This window comes from Trachypithecus francoisi, unplaced genomic scaffold (genome assembly GCF_009764315.1).
Source record: "Trachypithecus francoisi isolate TF-2019V2 unplaced genomic scaffold, Tfra_2.0 Lachesis_group1, whole genome shotgun sequence".
NCBI classification, from domain to species: Eukaryota; Metazoa; Chordata; class Mammalia; order Primates; family Cercopithecidae; genus Trachypithecus; species Trachypithecus francoisi.
Window position 1 is genome coordinate 44,604,331 of NW_022681454.1, and position 6,146 is coordinate 44,610,476.

Here is a 6,146-nt window from a genome sequence, read left to right on the forward strand (position 1 = left end):
AACATTGACTTTTAGATTATCCAAGGTATAATTTTCACCGTGTTATTCTGCACCATTTCCCACAGCTAGAAGGATACAACATTAATTTAAATGTGTTTGTATGTTGCTTTATAGGGTTTTCAATTTTTTACACTGCATATTTATAGGCTTCTTCAATGCCCTGTAAAAGCTTCAAAGAATAACAACACTGCTTATTTTTATGGGACACTTATATTCTCTACCTAATTGATTTCTGGCAGTGATTATGTAAGTTAGCCAGGGCAGGTTATATTTAGTGCTGTTTTACAGATGATGAAACAGAGGCACAGGGAATTGGGTTTTTGCCTGAGGACCCACATTGGTCAAAAGCGGTGTGAGCCCTGAAGGGCTTCAGATTCAAATATAAGGAATGTTTTCTATGTTTTCAAGATACTTCTTGAATTAGAAACTTGTTTCCTCTTTCTCCATTGTTTCTTGGTAGCTTTGTATAATATCCAGCCACACCAAATAACACTATACTTTGTCACTTGTAGTATTCATCATAGGTAGTTGCCTACCTTCGAATTTTCCTTCCAATTTTCATGAAAGCAGAGACCATGTTTATGTTGTTCATTTATTGCCATGAATCCACAGCCTAACATAGTTCCTGATAGATAGTATGATCTTCATGAATAATTACTGAATAAATGCATGAAAATTTCCCTTAGGCTAAAATTACCCCAAGAACAATTCAAGTAAACAATTTTAAGTTAATTTTAAGTTAGGGTTAATATTTGTATCAGTTGAGATAGGATAGGTGAAGTTAGGTTAATATCCAGTAACAAACTACATTAAAGGTTTGTTTCTTGCTCATGTTCCATGGGTATCATAGGCTGGCAGTGGAATTCTCTTCCTTGGAGTCATTCAGGGAGCAGCCATTCTCTGCAACATTGTTGGTTGCAATGGCAGAGGCAAGTGAACCTTGGAGGGTCTTGCACAGGGACATGAAATGCTCATACTCAAAAATTACCCTGTCACCTCCACTCACAATTCATTGACCAGGACAAGTCACAGGTGCCAGCCCTCCCCTGACACTACTAGCTTGGGTGATGAAAGCAGTAAGTATTTAGCAAACAATGCTAATAATGACTATCATATTTTGTTTCCTTGATTTTGAGCATTTGCGATTTAACTAAAACACAATTTTGTATAACCTTTCTTACTAAATACATTTACAAAATATGATTGTTCTCACAACAGCTCTGATGGGAAACATGCAATTAAAGACTTGAATAAGATCAAATAGAATGAATAATAGTCAAATAATCAGAGGTGGAATGGAAAGACATTTCAAATCTCTGTAGCATTGGTACTGGTCGAAGCTTTTTTTTTTTTTTTTTTGAGACGGAGTCTTGCTCTTTTGCTCAGACTGCAGTGCAGTGGCATGATCTTGGCTCACTGCAACCTCTGCCTCCCAGGTTCAAGTGGTTCTCCTGCCTCATCCTCCAGAGTAGCTGGGATTACAGGTGCGTGCCACCACACCCAGCTAATTTTTGTATTTTTAGTAGAGACGGCGTTTCACCATGTTGGCCAGGCTGGTCTTGAACTCCTGACCTCACATGATCCACCTGCCTTGGCCTCCCAAAGTGCTGGGATTACAGATGTGAGCCACTGCGCCCAGCCTGAAGCTTATTTATTCTAAATTTGTAGAGGTAAATTACACAGGGTGGGGGAAGCAACAATCATATTTTAAAATAAAATCATTACTGCAAGTTTAATTGCATCCAAGGACAAGATTTCAAATTCTCTCTCTCTTTTTATTTTTAAAGAGACAAGGTCTCGCTTTGTTGCCCAGGCTGGAGTGCAGTGGCATGGTCATAGCGCACTGCAACGCCGAACTCCTGGGATCCAGTCATCCTCCCACCTCAGCGTCTCAAGTCATTGGGACTACAGGCATGCAGCACGATGTCTGGCTAGTCTTTTTTTTTTTCTTTTCTTTTTTTTTTAGAACAGGGCTCTCACAGTGTTGCCCAAGCTGGTCTTGAATTCCTGGCCTCAAGCTATCTTCCTGCCTTGGCCTCCGAAAGTGGTGGGATTACAGGGATGAGCCGCTGTGACAGGCCTAAAATGTCTCTAGGTCAGTGTTTTGGCAATTATCCTGGTAACACAGAGACGGGACATCTGAGCTAGCAATTCAGGACAGAGTAACCTGAACTGTGGAAAAAATACATCCTAGTATCCCAGGTCCATGTTTTAGGCATGAGGCCAAAAGTAGCATACAGATACTTTTCTAGAAAATTGCTGATTCTGAGTATACAAAAATGTCCATATCTAATTTTAACAACAAATGATTCATTAATGAGTATTAATAATTCTGCAGTTATACATACCACCCACCCATTCAAAGCCCTATGAATTGTTTCGGGCATAATTTTCTGATAGCCAGTGGTTTTCAGCAGATGGTTCAATTCTTTAAAACATAAATTGAGCTGGGTACAGTGGTGCATGCCTGTTGTCCTAGCTACTCCAGTGAGGCGGGAGAATCACTTGAGCCCAGGAGTTCAAGGCTATAGTGGACTATTATCACACTTGTGAATAGTCCCTTCACTCCAGCCTGGGAAACACAGGGAGACCCTGTCTCTAGAAAAAAAATAAGTAAATAAAATAAAATATAAACTGAAGAAAGAAGTAGCTCAACTTACTGAATGTATGGAGTGCTGTATCCCCTTGATTGTTTTGTACATTGTGCAGTGATCTGTCATGCCACGTCAGCCTCTGTGGTGAATTCTTTTTCATTTTTAAATTTTTTGTCAAATACCAAATAATGATTTCCTTTACACATTAGTCACAGTTTTAAAAGCTTTTATTTTAGGTTCTGGGGTACATGAACAGGTTTCTTATATAGATAAACTGCATGTCATGAGGTTTGATATACAAATAATTGCGATTTTTTTTTTTTTTTGAGACAGAGTCTTGCGTTGTTGCCCAGGCTGGAGTGCGGCAATGTGATCTCGGCTCACTGCAAGCTCCGCCTCCCAGGTTCACGCCATTCTCCTGCCTCAGCCTCCTGAGTAGCTGGGACTACAGGCGACCGCCACCTCGCCCAGCTAATTTTTGTATTTTTTGTAGAGACAGGGTTTCACCGTGTTAGCCTGGATGGTCTCGATCTCCTGACCTTGTAATCCACTGTGTCGGCCCCCCAAAGTGCTGGGATTACAGGCGTGAGCCACCGCACCCAGCCTTTTTTTTTTCTTTTTTTTGAGACAGGGTCTCACTCTGCCACCTAGGCTAGAGTACAGTAGTGAGATCATGGTTCACTGCAGCCTGGACCTCCTGGGCTCAGGTGATCCTCCCACCTCACCCTCCCCAGTAGCTGGGATCACAGGTATGTGCTACCATGCCTGGCTCATTTTTGTATTTTTTTGTAGAGACCAAGGTTTTGACATGCTGCCCAGGCTAGTCTCGAACTCCCAGCTCAAGTGATTGGCAACCTTAGCTTCCCAAAGTGCTGGGATTACAGGCATGAGCCACTGTGCTGGCCATGAATTCTTTTTGTAGTATATTTAACTATGCTTCAGAGATTCAAACTCAGAAGCATAAATTCATAAGAAGTAAACTGCTGGCTTTAATTTTAATGAGCTGTGGTAGAGTGTGAAATGGTGTGATTTCAAAGGTAATTTCAAGGACTGTTTTAGTATCAAAGATATTCTTCAGAACAGCCTAAGTGGCTTTGCTTATCATATGACTGTGGATTCCAGTCTGTTATGGTACAAGGATTTTGCAAAGTCATGATGTTCTCAGATGCTGGGCATGCAAGTGGTTATAAAAAAGGTCAAAACTCCAGGACAATTCAAAATATTGTACACTTCCAAGCTTAAAATTTCCCACATCTTTCTTCTTTCTTGTTGCCAAAATTTTTCACATTTGTGAAAGCAAAGTCCTTCATTATCTGCACCAAATTTTAATCCAAATGATTGAGATACTGCAACACATGATACTACATTACTGATGAATAGATTTTTAAAAACTATTCTAACTCAGCTACCAAAATACTCCATCAAATGAAAAGGCCATCACCAAGAGATATGTACTAGACTGCTCACAGTAGCACTATCTATAATGGCTCTAAATAGCAAACTGCCCTAATGTCCATCAGAAGAATGAATTCATAAATTACAGTATATCCACAGAATGGAAAACAAAATGATCTACAACTGCATACAACAATATGGAAGAATCTTACAAGTGTAATGTTGAGTGCAAGTAGCCAAAACCAAAAGAACACATACTTTATGTCTTTATATATAACAATATAAAGATAGGCAAAACTACCTATGCTGTTGAAAGTCAGCATAGAAACTCCCTTGGAAGAAGGCAGGTTGGAAGGCAGGTTGATGGGGTTTCCAGATATTAATAATGTTTTGTTCCTTGATCTGGGTGCTGGATACAAAGGTGTCTGCAGACTGTGAAAATTCATGGAGCTGTCTACACTTAGGATATGTGCACTTTTTAAGACACATATTTCAATAAAATTTTTATGTTTTTAAATTCCAGGCCAGGCACAGCGGCTCATGCCTGTAATCCCAGCACTTTGGGAGGCTGACGTGGGTGGATTGCTTGAGTTCAGGAGTTCAAGACCAGCCTGGGCAACATGGGGAAGCCCCATCTCTATAAAAAATATAAACATAGCTGTGTATGGTTGAGCGTGCCTGTAGTCCCAGCTACTTGGGAGGCTGAAGAGGAGGATCAGTTGAGCCTGAGAAGCAGAGGTTTCAGTGAGCTGAAACAGTGTCACTTCACTCCAGCCTGGGCAGAAGTAAAACCCTGTCTCAAGAAAAAGAAAAAAAGAAAAAAGAAAAAAATCCAGGAAGTCTATGAAAAGATGTCAACTCAACATAATATTACTCAAGGTTATTACTATAATCTGTGAGCCATCAATGTGAAAGTCACTCTCTAACAGGGTTATTAAATGCACTGGATTCAGAACAGTTGTCCCTGGCCTAGAATAACTAAAATGCCAAATCAAGTTAATTCTTTATCTTTAAAATCTCTAATCTCTCTGCTTTTCTCTCCCTTCAGTGACATTGTCATAGTTTAATCCAAGTCATCTTCCACCTTACATTTCATCTGTCATAATCTCCTAATCAGTTTCCCAATAGCTTAAGTGTTCTTTGCACACTAACCAAAGTGATGTAAAGTCTAAACCCAGATCCTTTCACTTCTTTTTTTCGAATGCCTCAATAGAAGCCCATTAAATTTAAAATGTAATGCCAACTCCAAGCCCCCATCTGCCTCATCTCCCTCACATCATGCTGCTCTTCCCCGCTCTCCATATGCTGAGGACACTTTGGCTTTCTTTCTGTTCTTCCAAAACGCCGGGCTGTCCCACCTAGAGACCTTTGTCTGTTGTCCCCTCTGCCCAGAACAATTCATCATTTTATTGGTTCCAAGGCTGAATGACTGATTGTTTAAATGCCATTTTATAAGGTTCTCATATAACAACCGTATCTGAAGTCATCCCCCAGAGTCCACACCACGTCTATTTCTTTTCTTGACATGATTAGTGTTTGGACGAACGGAGGCAGAATGGCGCGCTTCCGGGTTCTTCTTCACCAACTTTTCCCGCCCGCGCGCGCGAAAATGCAGCCGGCGCCCAGGGAGGGTGCAGACCAACCGGGCATGCGCCTGGTGACGTCAATCAAGAGACCAAGATTTACCTGGTCGCACCTGCGGAACGCCCCCCCCTCCACACGCCCCTGCCCCGCCTATTGCCCTCCCACTCCTAGAAAAGCCGCTCCAGACGGACGCCACGCGCGGCCTTCCTCAGTCCCTCACTCCGGTGGGGACTGTATTAGGAACTCCCTCCGAGAGGCCCACCGGGGGACTCTGTCGGCCTCCTTTGCCGGAGGCCAACAGACCTCTCCCTACCCACCTACTTCCCTGAAGCTAGGTGACCAAAAATAAACTTGCAGTTTTGCTCCTGGCCTTTGCCTACTCGCTGGTTCTTTTGTGCTCGCTCTGGTGGTCTTTAGAAAAACAAATCAATTAGTTACTATTCTATGAGCTTGTTTACTTGTTGGTTTTCTCCCTCTCCTTTGTTAGACTGAAAATTCTATGAGGGTAGCTATCATGTCTATCTGTGTTAGGGGCGTATCCCCAGTGCCTAGCAAATGCCTAGCATACAAGAC